The sequence below is a fragment of the Ischnura elegans genome, chromosome X, assembly GCF_921293095.1.
Source record: "Ischnura elegans chromosome X, ioIscEleg1.1, whole genome shotgun sequence".
NCBI lineage: Eukaryota > Metazoa > Arthropoda > Insecta > Odonata > Coenagrionidae > Ischnura > Ischnura elegans.
The window spans coordinates 55,924,570-55,941,221 of NC_060259.1; the positions used below are offsets into that span (position 1 = coordinate 55,924,570).

Here is a 16,652-nt window from a genome sequence, read left to right on the forward strand (position 1 = left end):
CTCAAATTTCTGTATTTTTTTAAATTCACCAGAACCTCAAGGTAGGATCTTTTGGCGAGCATGGTGTCAGTATAGAAAATATGTTGATTACAGTATCAGCGTAAATGCCATTGTGATTAAAAAAAAGTGATCATCATCATAAGTTAGCTGTCCTAAGATTGGTTCGACGCAGCTCTCCATTCCGCTCTCCTATCCGCTAGCCTTTTCGTAGTAACGCATTTCTTCTCTTATACATCCCTTATAATCTATCCTATGTAATTCATCATGCCTCATAATGTGGCCAACTAAATGAAGTTCTTAATGCCATATGTATCGTCAGAAAAATGAAAAACATTTGCTGCTAAGCATGCTTTTTTAGGGTAATCAGAAAATAAATGCAGTAGTTGAAGTCAAATTGTGTCACTTACCTGAAAATGATGCTTTAGTAGCTTTTATTCGGCTCAAAAGTCTGGAAGAAAGACATAAACGTGAAAAAAGGATTGAATTATCCACTATACGTGTAACGTAAATTTTATTTTTAATCTCAAAAAATGTCTGTATCGGCCAAAATTTTAATAACTAGAGGGATAAATATTAGTTTCGAGTAGCGAACCTGCTGCCGTGTCTCCTTACTCTCTGGGGGTATTCCGTTTCATTCCACCGCGTTGCCGTCATGATTCCTCGACGCCGATTTGAGGGGTAACTGCCTCAAGCGCGCGACTTGCTTTTAACTGGTGCTTCTTGTGGCGACCTAATTCTGATTATCGCCGCATGCCGTCTCGTGGCGCCCGCTGCGGCGTTGCGTAGGCATCTATGGAACTGATTCATCTCACTAACGAGCAGGATTATAATAGGGTGGAAAAGGATTTATAGAGCTGTGCTCTCATGCACATGCTCTGTAAAAGTTTTCTTTGGCAGCGAAGGAATTTTTAACTTCCTTTTTTGCTAATTAATAACATTAGCTTGTTAATTATTCAGGGCTTGGGAATCACCTCATTTCAGAGCAAAAAAGGAATGTTTTAGTGGTTTTCCTAAGGAAGTAATAGTACTTTTGCTTTATTTTATTGTCATTAGTAATATAAGAAACTTTTTCGTGATACAGGATGGTTGGATATTGATTGTATAACAACATGATAAAAGTAATTACTGGAGAAATCAGTACATCCTTACTTCTCTCCTTGATTTTGTAGGTAATCGTTGTTGTTTTAAGAATTAAATTATTACTTAAATTAAGTTTTTATGTTGGAATGGTATGGAGAATATACATTTTTGGTTATTTCGCTGCTCTTCGTTCAAAAATGTCAACTCAAATTATTGCTGAAGGGTGATTGTAATTTTTTGTGTGGCAGTTGACGCTTAGTCGTCTTAATGACTGATTTATCTTACAAATGAGCAGGAATATAATTAGTTGAAAAACTGGGAGTCACCAAGTGCTTTCATTAAATTCGTTTGTAAAGGTTTTTCCTCTTGAGGAGTAGTCTCTTTTCCGTCATGTTATACCCCTGCCAATTAATAACTTTATGAAGTTGATAATTAGTCCAATTTTGTAATCGTTGTTGGAAAGAGTATGAAAGTACCCAAGTCGCTGCAGAACTAGCTTAGAGAATCTTAGTAATCATAGAAACTATATTGTTGACATCTTCAAATTGGTTATCTTCTTGCGTAGGCTTTAGTTTTTTTATTAATATTGTTTATTAATTTAAGTTTTAATGGAAGTATTAACGTCCTACCTGGCGCTTTAATACTAAACTGATTCGTCTCTTGAAGAGATGGAACTTTTTAATGAAGACTATTGTATTAGTGGGAAAAGCAGCTATCGAAAAGTGTATTTTACAAATTCATTTCCAAAACCTCTCTCGTCGAAACAATAATCTCTTAGCCTTTTGGTACTGTAATATCCAATTATAACTGCACGAAACTTCGCAATTATTTGAACGTTTTAAGGAAGGTTGTGGTGGTAACACTATTGCGGATAGAATACTGTGGTGATTCTGCTGAACAAAAGTATAATGGATGGAAAAATAGGCTTTTATTCAGATTAAACTGAAACTTTATGTTGGCTAATTTTTTGAATAATTAATGACATTTAATGTAATTTAAAATGGTACTTTACCATATATTCACGACTTGGATGGTACTTTCATGTGAAACCAATTAGATCTGATGCTTTACCGGCGTATGCTGGTAGTGAAGGTTGCCCGAGTGATCCACCGCGTAAACTCCTCCATAGCTGCCATTGAGGAGATTACCCGGTGTAGCATCCGAGGAACATTCCATGACCATGAACCCAATTAGGTTTCGGATTTGTTTTTTAATGATGGCAGCAGTTGTTAGAGAGATAGAAAATATCCTCATTAACATTTATCAAAATCATTTGCTATGCTTACACTGTAGAAAAAATAGTCTTTTTTTAACCTTTCCGTAGCATGTTCTACAATATATGGTGAATGCGTCGGTTGAAAATTTCACTGCTCTCCCATTTACGCCTGTATGCGCTGGTGCCATCGGATCGATTTGATCCTCTCCACTGTTGAAGAGCCCAGGCACAGGTCGGACGATTCAGTCCGAGGGAATAAACACGACGCTCTATTCGAAAGCGAAAGAACCTCCCCATTTGCACTGAAAATGTTATGACTGCCCCGCGAATATCCCCTGATGACTGATGACCCTAGACCTCCCGAGTCCATAACACCCTACTGCGGCTTACTGGGTTATATGTAGATATGGACGGCTACTTATGGGGGCGTCCGGGTGTTTGTGGTTATGTCCGCCGTTTCCCGGTGAATCGGCGTACGAGCCTATTGTAGCGGCCCCGCGCTGCGAGCCTCGAGATGAGTACGGTCTCGCGAACAATTCACTGTCCATTGCGGGCGATTGAGCCCCATGGAGGGTTTCTCGTCAGAGAGAGAGAGGGGTAGAAGGACCGTATTTTCCTTGAGATATCGTCCTGTTTATCTCTTCCCTTTTCAGAGCCGGTGACCTGTGGCTCCATTGTTGGTCCACGCCATATTCACGCGATTCCCATAGAAAGGGATATGGCGGGTGAATTTCTTCCTCGACTCGCGTGCGATTTTGTGGTTCAAGTTCGATCTTTTTGCGGTGAAAAGCGCTCGGTCGGTTCTATCCTGTCCCCGCGTTTTATTTAGCTCCACGGCATGCTGAGAGTCAACGTCATTCGCTCTTTGTATCGTCAGATTCGAAGTTTCCGTTGAAAGGTGCGCCTTTTCTTGTATCCGCGGAAGAAGTGTATAAATAAATAGTGAATAGCGGATTGCTTTCATAGTGTCCACATTCTAGCTAACATTGTGCGTGTCTGAAGAGTTTGAATCTCAGTGAATGTTCGGGTCAGTCATATTTTTCAATTTTTTGCGCATATTCCTAAGATTTTCCGTATACAATGAATCAGATTTTTCTCGGTCAAAGTAATGGAATTTCATTTCAAAGGGATCCTAGTTTAAATTAATATGTTGATATTCTTTATTTTAGCTCATGAATTTTTGGTAGATTTAAACTCGCAGCAGAGCTTGTTGTATCGTTTTTTTGCGATTACGATATTGGTGTGTTTTATTTAGAGAAGCGGAGCAATGTGTGCAGTGCAATTGTTTTGATTTGAATTAGAAGAAAGTAAACCTGACTTTTCTGAACGTAACACTTTTATTCGATGTTCATTTTTTGCCCGCTACTTGTGCAGATAGTATTTAAATAAAAATTAGCATTATTTACTGAACGTAAATTGAACATTTCAACCAAAGGCTGCTACCTATATACATTTCTAGTATTTCTGTACGCATTTAAAAGATCGCTGTATTTTTTAAAATTCCCATACCAACCGAAAACAGCTCTAAATGGCATTTTACATCACGCCTTGCAACATGTTAAATATTTTTACGTACACGAACAACCATACCCTGGATAGGGACAGCCTTCCCAGGCGGGAATCGAACCCGGGACCTCTTGTTTGGCATGTGATGACTTTACCCCGCCGCCACCGAGGCCGGCATTTTTATTTTTTCAGCGGAGCCGTCCTTCGTATTAAAGAAGAGCCCTTTGGAACTATTGAATATGTAAGGTAAATGGTATAGGGCGTAGAGAGGACAAAGGTCATGTCACTGCTTTCGGTTGGACGACTCCCATCAGCGGCGATTTGGATTATTGCACCGAGAGGAGTCCCTCCGCGTTACCAATTATAGACCCCGTTCCAAAAGCCAGCGCTTCCGGCGACACTATTTCGCTCGGATAACCTCGGCTCAGTCTTGACCCACAAGCATGAACAGCGGACGCCGCGATTCTTCGCCAGTTTCCTCTGCCGTGGAAGGATATGCTTAGCGTATACTTTGCCCACGGATGCCCATTATGTCGCTTAGGATTATTGGTACTTAGGTCTAGGAGTGCTACGAAATGAGTTCCACCTAAAACGAATGCGAGGATAAATAACCACTTGAAATATTCAAACAATTTTCATCTCTAGCAGTTTTTAAACGCAAATGAAACCGTAATCAATATTTATTATCCTATTATCATTAATATGTTACAAGTTGATCGTTGGCCTGGTGGTAACGTGAACGTACAAGTAAAACAATTGACATTATTATACCAAGATAAATAAAAAATTATTGAACTTACGTGTTTCTATTGAGGTAGGAAAGAGCGCGGTTTGTAAAGGAGTGGTTTGGAAAGGAAAACGGGTCAATATGATCTGGAAGGGAAGTTATGAGGGAAGAGAGGCGGGAGAGGATGGAACGTTTGGTTGGTGACAATCTGGGAATGGCCATATGGAGGAGCGAATGCGTTCGAGTGGGTCTGCATGGAACTTTAAAATTTAGATTGGAGACGAGATCGGGACAGTCTATGGCAGAGTTTAGAATGCTATGTATTAGTTTTAAATCAGATTTGAGGATTAAATTTGGAAAATTAGATATAGAGAGAGTGTGCAAAACAGTATCAACGGACATATTACGAAGATGAGGAGCTCTACACTTACCTATACTAGAATATCTTTGAAAATTGGCGCTCAAACAACGAGTGTACCCGTGGGCTCTTGTTTTGTGTATAAAGGGATAAAGTTTGCTCTCAATGAAAATCCGTGCATGAGAAGGAGCGAGTACTTGGCATGGGTTTTGTTGTTGTCGTCGTCATATCATCATAGACCCCTAGCACTCTCATTTCCGGGGCCCGTCTCCAAAAAACTGCGAGAGCATTTCTGCAAACGATTTCGGATGGGTTTGCCCACCGATTCCGGCCAATTACAGGCGCCGCGTCGTCTGGGAAGCCGCCGCTTCTCCGAACACTTCACGCCTTCGTCCCACGGAATTTGGACGGTGCAATTCTTTAGGGCCGCTCCTGCCCGCAGCGCCGCCGAGAGCATTACCGTCCCTGGGGCGCTCTTGACCTGGTTCGCAGCCGCCAAAATCCCACCCCCGCCTCACTGCCATGATACACCCCTATTCCCACTCAGCCCATTTCCATTTAATGGGATTGCTTGAAATTATCGGATGAAAAGTTTTTGGCGTTGGGCTGTCGGGGGTTCATATCATGATTTAGTGGTACCCATGATGTCTTGGTTGATAAGATTAGCTATACCTGAAGAAGTGCGTAGTGTGCCCTAAAGCGATCGCTTTTTGGACTTATTACTGGGAAAATACTAAGTTATTTTTTAACATAACTAACTCAGTGGCTGCCATTTAGAAGTCAGAAGATTGTACTTATTTACTAAATCAGTTTGTACGTTGATATGGCTGTTTTACCATTTGATCGTCTGGTTGATCACATGACTAATGCCTCAAACGTTTCTTCTTGCGAAATACGGATGATATTCTTTATATATATTCACTCATGTATTAATTCTTGACATTAAACAAAATATATATCCGTATTTGTGCGTTGCTAATAGTTTGTCTTTTGTCCCAGTGATTCTTAAATCAATATAAATTTCGATATTTATTATCAAAAAATCAAATATTATACCATGCTACACTTCCTGGATGTAACCTCGACTTGTGTGTCTTCATTTTTATCCTGAGCCTATCTTTCGGCGATCTATTGTGAGAAAAAAATGATAGTTCACCCAACGTAAAGCTAATGGGTGGTTCGCGTATTTCACCCCTGAAAGTCTTCCTAAGTTTTTGTTTCTGTGCAGACATTACACGGGAACAGTCGATAAAATATTTCTAAAACTTGGAAATGAATGAGGAATTAATCATCAAAGATTTATCTATCCCGAAATCTGACAGTTGGGATAAATATAAAAGGACGGAGTGGTGTCTTAACATTTAGGCAAGGGAAGCCTAATATGAGGAAAAAAAATAAGTTATACATTGCGGAAAATCGAAGATAACATCCACATGCGCAAATAAAAGCTGCTTACAGCACCGTCACGTCACCACCCGCGAAATTCTTCCCAAGTTTTTGTTTCCGTGTTTTCCTCTATTGTTTCGACTGATTTCATTCGGGCCGGCTCCTCAACAGTCACCGGAGAAGGCAGTGAAGACCTCCGGGCCACGTTTTCTGCATCCCGGAGATTCCGGTAACGATGGTGCTCAGAGTGATCCGTGCTTTCATCTTGCCCGTGCTATCCTCTCCAGCATCCTTGCTGGAAATTTGGATCCTTCCCCCTCGGATGGTTTGCCGTCCGAAGTACACACATACATATATCCTTCATCCCACGAGCGACGCGCGTGTTCAAGACCGACCCCTGCGGGATTAGTTTCGACATGCCTACTTCATGTTTATATTGCAAGATGCGGCCCTGGGGTTCGCCTCGCTGTGGTTAACCACGTGCGTTGGGAATTAACCTTTATTATAATCATCTTCTCTGTAGAGCTTACTAAAATTTCAATTGAAAACGTTAGTGTGGTTTAAATACGCTCGATTTAAGACTTTAATTGCACGTTGAAATTCCAATAACGATTTATTAAAATAAAACATAATTGCACTTTACCATAATTATTTTAATGCGTACGGCGCGTTTCGGGTCGTAGAGCTATCATCTGCTACAAGAATGCTATTATTCATCTGTGAGCAAAACTCGTCGCACGCATTAATATACTTATGGAGAAGTGCTAGTATATTTTATTTTATTAAGTTCAAAATTGCACTATATCACGCCGGAATCGACTGAATTAATTCCAATTACGATATTGTTTACCTCAATATTGTATTTTTCATCCAATTCAAACTTTTTTACCACCTTCAAGTTTTAAGGAGCTCGAGAATCGTTTAGTGATAGAAACATTCAGCCGTGTTTGCCTCTACTTGGTGTAAGAAAATATATTGTGATTAAATTAAATTTGATAATTTTCTACCCTGATAGATAAAGCAGTATATAGCAAAGATAAAGGCCGAATGGATAAAGAGAAACAATGGATCACGGGAAATATGGAGACATAGGATGAGAACAAGAAAGAGGAATTTATCTTCACAATTATTATCTATAAAAAATGAAAATTGAGAATTACTGGAAACGTAGAAACGTATTTGCTTATCATCAGCGCGTGTTGATTTAAGTTTGCTTTCTATTCTTAAGTCAGCTTTTGCCGTCACCCATTATCTTTATGTTATTTTCCTTTTTCAGATAGAAGCATATTTATTTCTTTAGTATTAGTAGCGATATGCCACCACCACTTTACCGGAGGATGCTGAACAATAAATTAGAACTTTGATCCATTGTACCGTTCGAATTTTTATTTGATTCAAACTACAATTGTTTACACAATTCATCTGTTACCATCATGCTTGCCGTTTAGTTTAAAATAATTACTTATATGGACAATACAAAACTAGTTACACTTCTTCGCATTAAATGCTGTTCGATTGAATTTCGCCTGACATGGTTGATGTCGGAAGACACGCGTTCGAATCGCGGTCAAGGTGCATTCATTTTCCGGATACAAGTTCCTATGCAGTGTCTTCATTCGGCTTGCAGGAAAGAAAATTTGGTGGAGCAACCGCGGGCATGATTTTCGATGACGAGGCCAAGGAAGAAGTGTGAGGAGGCGTTTGAATTTCACGCTTCGCCTGTGACGACATGGTTGGGAGCCACTAGAGAGACGCAGGCTGTGAGATAGGCTTAGTTTGCTTGAGCTACTCAAAACAGACGTCTTACAGTGTGGCCCAGGAGTCTCTTTTTGGGGACGAATCCTATTTATAGGTGTAGGAGAAGCGATGAATCAAGGGAAATGCATAGACGTAGGATGAGAATGAGAAATTTGTCCCTCTAATTATAAACAATGGCAAAAATAATGACCGAGTAGTGCTCTAAAGGGTGGAGTTGGTGTGCTTGACTGTCTACGCGTATTTTTTTAAATTAGCCTTCTATTCTCAAGTGAGTTAATGCCATCACCGATTAGCTTTACATATTTTTTTGCCTTTTCTAATTGAAGAATCCTTAGCTCTATTTGAATTTTTAGTAATTTCTATTATAGATCATGGCCAATTGGAAATCTTACAATATTCTCTTCTATTAGACCGCCGAAGGTGCAGCTGTCGTTCCGTTGGAAGAGCCGTAAAACTGAAGCTATTTCGTAGGATTCAGGGCCTCTATCAAGTAGCCAATTTGACCACAATCTTCAGATTTTACGTAGTGCGAGAAACGCTTGGTGAAGGAAACGCTGATCCGTATTTGGCTCTGCTAGATGTAAGAAAATTCATTGTGATAAAAAAATTAAATGTCGTTATTTTTCGACCCTGACAAATAGAGCAGTATATATTAATAGTATATATATATATATATATATATATATATATATATATATATATATATATATATATATAAATATTTATTTATAATTTTTTTCATTCATTTCAATAAATTCAGTGGTAAGGAAATAAAGGGATAGGAACATTTAATAGAAAAAGGACGAGAACAACGGTGCTGTGGTAGATGGAAAAAGACAGAAATCAGGGGGTAAAAATGCTACCTGACTGGGACTCGAACCCAGAACCTCCCGGTTGCCGGCCGGGTGCTCTAACCAGTTGCGATACCAGGAAGCTTAGATTTATCATGATTTCGGCGGGGGTTTATACAAAGAATGGGTATATTATAAGTATAATATTAAAGGCCCAATAGAAACGTTGGATCAAGGGCAATCCGTAGGAGGGGAGACAGTTTGCGGTGGGTTAGATGCCATTGATTCCGTCAATTTTTTCTTTAACTAAGATTCAAACCTCTGCAATCTACGGCAGAGCTCTTCAGGCCAGCACGCGCGCCGACTCGGAGTGAGCTAATGGAATCTGATGTGGCGACCTGAAGGCGTCTGCGAAGGGGTGATCGGTTACCCTGCGCCGTTTTTCCGGTCCCGCTTGCGATGAATGCCCGGCGATCGCGTTTGATTGAATCATCTCGGGTTTCCAATCAAGGCAGCGGAGTGGGAGGGAGGCTTTGCTCTCTTGGGTCGCTTGAGGTTTCCATCCCCTGACTTCGACCGCCCCAAAACTCCTCACTTCTGCCGGATTCCATCAGTTTCCTCGTTGCCAAGGGCGCCGACGTACGCCAAGTCCGCAAGTTTAGGGGCAAGGGCATTAGCCATTCCACTTAAACCGCCCCTGCGAGGCTTTCCTCGTGGGTGTGGGTTGGCATAAACGCGTGTGTGCGATCTCGGAATCGGTGGGGTAAGTAAGTTTGCTGACCTCCCGGCTACGTTTCGGACGTTCGGATCCTCTCCCGGCGTCTTTGATGCCTTGGGCCACGGCTGAGCACATTTCCGCGTCCGCGATCCGCAGAGCGGGGGGGCGGGCGGCGAGTGTTGACCTTCCCCGGGACCCGTCTTGCCAAATGCCGGTCAGAGTTTTCTTCATCTCCGCCCCCCACATCCAGGTCCTATCGTCACGTCATCTCTTGTGTAACCAAATCGGCAGGTCTCCGGGCCAGCGTCGACGAACGGCTCTGCAAGAGGATCGGCTCTAATTGAGTGGCGGACGGAGTCGGGAAATGGGAACCATTCGGAGGAAAAATGTTAATGGTGGTAGGGCTTCTCTCCGCTGTGTGGAAGCTGTGGGATTCTCTCTCTCTCTCTCTCTCTCTCTCTCTGATATATTGTGCGTCGTTGTGTTCACATCACCTTCGTGATTTTTTCCGTTCGTGAAAAATTTATATATTTATATATATACACTAGCTGACCCGGCAAACGTTTGTTTTGTGATATAAATTATTTCTAGTGAACATTTTGGTGGTCAAATAAAAAAATAACTGATTTATTGTAACTGACTTAAAGACTATGACTTAAGGACTTATGAATTTAAGAGGAATTCAGTAATTTTGAAAAATGTTTTGCCCTTATCTTTTTTTGCCCAATATAAAAGGAGATCCGTCAATTTAAGGTGTCGGGATAATGTATCTCAGCCCAATATTTGTCTTTTACTTCGTATTAATGGATATGCATAGTTATTAGACGAGTAGGAACATATCTTTTCCCATGTCCAGTACATTATAGTACGCATAAAACTTATTGATTGTAGCCCTCTTAATTCCCTCTTAAAAACATTCCGTTAGAATGGCATTTTTGTTTATCAAGCAGAGATACATGTTTTCACTATGCTCAGCCCTTTCTCTCATTCACAGTCTCAGTCATAGTTCACTTTCTATGAAGGTAGCGGGGGAAGGGTGGGAAATCCCTCTCAGCTAGTCTCAGCTTCGTAGTAGAAATGACAGGCTCTAATCTTTACAGTAGTTTTTGCAGAAAAAGTGGTGAAGTGTTTGCTATTGATTGTTCTCTCCAAATAAGTGCTTTCTGTCGCGGATTTAAGGGAATGCATAGCTTTAGTATCTCCTTAGCTATCACCTTTCTTTGTCTTTGATGTGTAATGACAAACTCCTTGAGGTGGGAAGTCTACGAAATATTTGCAAGAATCTTATTATTATTTCGTCGTTGATGTGTATGGAAAATGGGGCCCATTCAGGAGCAATTGGTAATATTTTTCGGGCAGAAACGATGGCTCTGTTTCTTCTTGTTATGAATTCATTCGTCTGCTACTGACTTTAAGCCAACGCCCTTTTCTTTCAAGTAACCTCCATTTTCTTTAATTTTCCGTAACAAATTATGCTTAGAAGATATTAGAGGACATTAAATTATAGTTTCATTGTTATAAGACCGCTTATGTCCACGGAATATTAGATAAATAAATGCTCTTTGCCTTTAGGAAGTGTATTTCAGATTAATCGAGCACTCAGTGTTTGTTGTTTCCTTGACAACCACACTATTCAATTCGCACATATTTTTTCACCAATTCAATAAAACAGGCTACAAAGGACACATTTACATGGTTACCGCGTTCCCCAACTGCCTGTTTTCTTTTGTAAAAAATGTAGATGTATATTTTGGAAGCGGGTGTTATATTACTCGCGTACAAACTCATTTTTTAAATTATCTTCAGCGCTCCTGAAGCCGCAATTATATGCATCGCCAATTCTTGAAAGAATAAAAAGCAGATCCTTGTGGTTAAAGATTGTTTTTTGGAAGTGAAGTCCTGACTCACCTAATGAAAGTGACATTTTCGCTGATCCCTAACATATTAATTCATTTTTCTGCAGTTTTACGTACACGCTCCTTGATTCGTGTGAAGTGCGATGAACGTTCTCGGTGGCGCGGGGGTAATATCCCCGTTTGCTATCATAAAGGTCGCGTGTTCGAATCCCTCCTGAATGAATTTTTTACCATCCGGGGCATGGATGTATGCGACTTTCAAGCAAGTAAATTTTAAGAAAGGACTACCTAGTCCTAAAGTCGCTTGTTATCAAAACGGCGTTATTTTTATTACTATCACTGGGTATCATCACCGAATTTCCAATGAAGGATTATGAGCATATTTAGGTCGTTACAAATGTCCCTGATTGCTTTTGTCGCCCACACGTGCCTGCCGTTGAGTTTGGAGACCTCCATATACCTTCACCGTCTCAGCTCCTCCCGGACATAATCTTGTAACTCCTTTGACTCCCGCCCTGCGTTACGAAAGGACCCCCTCCTCACACACCGTCGCGCCAAATTGTTATACGCCCCTTTGAAATTTATATCCGGCGACTCCTGAGTCACCCTTGCTTGTGGACGCTGGCTCGTGACGAATGTTTTTCGGCTCCGTGGGGCTTGCTTCTGTCGTGTGTGCGGCTCACGGCGAGAAGGGGAGCGGCATCCCCTTCCCGCTCCTCCCAGAAGATCCCGAAGTTTCCGCCGAACTGGCTAGCGGTGCCGCCGTGCGTGACGAGGCAGCGGTTTAAAAAAATAGAACCCTTTGGCTCAACCCAGGCAAAGGGTGGGGGGGGGGATGGCGACTAATCCCAGCGATTCATAAAGGATTTTGGGATCAAAGCCAATCCCTCCTGGGCGGAAATGACGGTGAGTTGGAGGGGAGGGCTCTTAAAGATCAGGGGCCCGGGCGGCACCCGGAGTCGCGCGGCGGGCGCGGCCTTTGGGGCTCCCGCCCCTGCGCGCGACCCGCTGGGCTTTCGGTCACTGTCTCAAGAAAGAGTGCCGACGCGGCTCCGAAAAAGAGTAAATATAGTCGGGTGGTCGTAAAGAGAGTCGTTGATGATGCGCTCATCTACCAGGAAGCACTTAGATTCCAGGTTAGCGGGGTAACTGCGCGTGCTGAGGGACCTTTGTGGCGTGTAGACTTGGGGTTAAACATGTTCATTGATTTTCTTGATTGAATGTCGTTAGTGTTGGCAATCATCGTACGATTTCGACTTCCATTGTGGGGGAACTGCGCGTGCCATGAGACCTTTGTGGCGAGTATACTTGAGGTATAATATGTTCAATAATTCTAATGATTGAATGTCATTGCTGTTGGTGATCATCGTTTGATTTTTGCTTCCAATTCTGGCGGTATGAATGCCATTTCGACTTTCCATGGGCTATCTTTTGCATATTGAGGATGAATGAAGCATTGGTACGGTTGACGGTCGTAAAATCAAAACTATAGCCGATAATTCACTAGAACATTTCTTATTTATAAATAAACGGCTGGTGTACTAACACCCCCCGCCACAAGCCTATTGACACCGCTTGCGGGTTAGTATGTAGCTGTAGATGAAACTAAGACTCTTCCAACCGCTGGAAAAACCGACGCAGGATGAGTCTTCGAAAGAACGTAAATAATTAGCAGTTCGCAATTGAGGTCAGACGGTGAAATACGCATCTGGGAAGTTGATAACGTTGCCTAGGGTTGTCAGATGCTTTTCAAATGATCTAAATCATTGGTCTAGTGTAATTAGTGGAGCACCAAATGTGAGACTCGGAAGTCCGTCCTTAAGATTATCCACAGTTGAAACTGCGTCGGGTTTATAAGTTGAAGGAGCTTTTACATGTGTAAAAGCGTGATCAGGATTGCTCAATGGTGTGATGTAGTTAGTCCGATGGAAAGGATCACCGTTAGCTTTTACGATATAGGGCTGACTGTCAATATTATAGTCTGTATACCGTAGGGTGGCGCAAGGGTCCGCCAGCTACGGTCTGGCTACCGTCGGTCCGCGAGCCGCTACCGCCTGGGGACGAAAGGACCGACCATAAAAATTCTATTTCACGGACTCGGGTACCCGGCGGGCCCTTGCGCCACCCTACGGTATGCAGACTATAGTGGTGGGCATAACTTATTCATTTTGATGATCAATGGTCAGTTGATTGAAAGTGGATCAACTGATAGTTAATGTGTGTAGCTCTATAAGGTGAAGGTTCACGGTCTCACTACATAGTGTTCTTTTGATACCTTCATGAAAAGGTGCCGACACAGGAAGGGCTCCAAAAAAGAGTAAATATGGTGGGTAGGTCGTAAAGGGACCAGCAGCGCTGGCGGTGAAGGCATCTCCTTCTGGGAAGCACTTATCCACGGGGTTCGTGGGCTGGGGAGCGGGCGTCATGCTGTCAGGGATTATCCCTCGCGTTTGAAGTGTGGCGGTGCCGGATGTTTTTTCAGTTGATCCCGATCCTTACGTGGGCGCTGCGAGGAGCCTACTTCATGTGGGGTGGCACCTCACTCTCTTGGGTCCGTGGGAGAGGGGGACTTTGGCACGTGCCTAACCCTCCAACATTTCCAACAGATTCACCTGACGACGGAAAATTCCTGATCAGCTGTACAATTATTAAAGATTCTCCAAAATCTCAATATTACAGTTTATATGTTTCAGAATGTGGTACCATAGCTGTTTTTTTGTTATTCGTTTGCCCCGAAAACAGCATTAATGCGGCCTGTTACGACGGGGAATATTCAGCAATTATCAATGAACGATCACAAACACCGACGTCACGGATAGTGGATACCTACCCAGGCGGGACACGAACCGTCAACCTTCGGTTTGTAAGGCGAGAACCGTATCCCGCCGCCCGCGAGGCCGGCCTATTTGAATTGCAATAATTATCTACGTAATTTCACCATTCTTTCCCAGAAATAGAGTGAAAATATCGGACATCGTGATTCATCTTGACTATTTCATGTTTTGATATTAGTCCCTGTATCCGACCTAGTCTATATTTAGTATAGGCTGTACTTAATATAGTCAGTTACCGAAATATTGTTTTTTTCCAGCCGTTAGTATTATATGAATTAGATGGTAATTAAATGGTAGCGCCCAAGTTTTATTTATCTGTTTTTTTTCGTGCCTCCAATTCAGAATTTAAACCATAATTTATTTAAATAAATACGAAAACTATGTTTTTCACTATTAAAGCGTTAATGCAGTAATTACCCTCCCCAGCTCGTTAAAAAAGTCTGAGTTTTATTCCGGAGTCTCCGAGGCTGAAATCAATCAATCAAAAGTAATTTTCATTTTATTACTCATTTGGTTTAGTTCCAAACGCTTTCCAAGAGGAGATAATCGAAAGAGTTGGCAAGGCCTTCAATTTTTTCTCCGTCATGTCTTTCAGGCTCCGTGAGATGTGTTAATGGATGTATGCAGTCGTTGATTGTTACTAATCGAGTAAAGTTTGCGGACCCTGCAACAAGTTAGGGAATTCACTGTTGCGTGTCTGTGTTTGACAGGGACATTTTGGGATTTATCTTTGGGGATCGCACATACCGTTTGAGCATCGCCCAGAGGGATCTGTTGGAGTGAAAGAGATGTTCGTTTTGAAGCGTCGTGGCTTTGGACGGCGTTTTATCCGCGTTTCTGGAACACCGGGGAGGAATTCACGGAAAATAAATCCCCAAAGACGACGGGAAAATTGAGTTGCTGAAGAGATACTAATTTGGATGAAAATTAGCTTGCGCTTAAGGGCAATCGATTAACTATTCAATTATCAGTAGCGTGCCCGCCTGAGTTAGATGATTAGGCGCCAAGGACTAAATTTTTCTGTTTAATTTGTCAGATGTTTCTTTTTGGGCAGGTGACCGATGGATTATGTTGTTTTCTCCTCGATAGACAGGTGTTAAGGTTGCTTAAAGAAATATTGCGATTTTGTTTAGGGGGAAGAGTGGGGAAGAAATGGCATTGCCTTATCTTGCTGTTTTCTTTTACATTAGTGATAAACCTGCGTCCCCTGCAAATTCTTGCGGCCCTTAAAACTAGTCAATAGCCTATTATTTTAAATATGTATTTAAGTATTGTTATAACTAAATAAATTGTTAACTTACTTGTCATTTTGTTGTTTGCAATTATTGCTTACTTAAAAATATCAATGGAGAATTCAAGAATTTCCTCGCCTTTTAACCATGATTACTAAAGTATACGGCTTAAAATCGACGGGAACTGAGAATCAACGTATATAGGCATTCGATCGATTGTCGACGAGTTTACTCTGCGGAAATTCATGGTAACAAGATAGAAAGAGCCGTAGCAATTTGCTTCATTTTTTAATAAGTGTGGAAAATTACGACGGCGGTTTCTATCTTGAATATAGAAATAGAATCGAGAAATTTCGTCAATTAGGGGGCCAAAGGATCATTGGCCACCATCTTTTCATCATTTGCAATTCCGGTGATGGTCATCGGTTGTGGAATCCTTCCATTGGTATTACCAGATTAAGTCGAAAGTCGGTGCTAAAAATCGTCCCTCAGACGTGCTCTTTGATAGCCACTCACGTGGGCCTTACCTTTTCCTAGGTCAGTTTTTCCCCGCCGTTTGCGATCCTTGGCTCCCGTTCCACCCACGCGCGCAAAGTATCGATGTATCGATGCATGCCTTTTATTCGCGGATCTCCGTCGGCTCCCTTTACGGCCCCCCAAACGCTCAAGTTTATGCCCGTGGCCGGCCACAGGCGAGCGAGCAGGAGAAGTTCTCTCTGGGGCCTTCAGTGAAGTGATGAAGTGTCCGTCTCCAGGGGCGGATCTGGCGTCAAGAGGTCTTGATACCCACGCGCGAAATATGAATCCGTCCAGCTCACCATACCCCGTTCTAATTGCTTGGGAAGTTTCGTGTACCGTTGGGGAATGCTGGTAATGTGATGATTTAGGAACATTTTTCAGGGGAAATCTCTGGGGTACTTTGTCAAAATAACTTACTTTGCTAAAAAAAATTCAATGTATAAAATGTAATTACTGGTGCATCACGTGTAATGTACTTATATTTTTTATAATTTTGCTTTCAATCATGAATATTGCATGTATCACTTATATATGCGTAGAAAGTAGCGTTTCTCTTACATGTTCGGCATCATAGCCTTTGAATTTATCATTAGTTTCTTAATTAGGCTTTGGCATGCCACGCGTTAACAGTTAGGAGTTAATGTACAAATGCGTATTTTATAAAATATTCA

At 41.8% G+C, this 16,652-nt stretch overlaps 1 protein-coding gene across 1 annotated transcript in view; it reads left to right on the forward strand.

Annotated features, from left to right (window-relative positions):
* Window positions 1–16,652, forward strand: part of LOC124170576 (ephrin-B1-like) — a 338,306-nt gene that overhangs the window by 266,178 nt on the left and 55,476 nt on the right. The window lies entirely within an intron of this gene.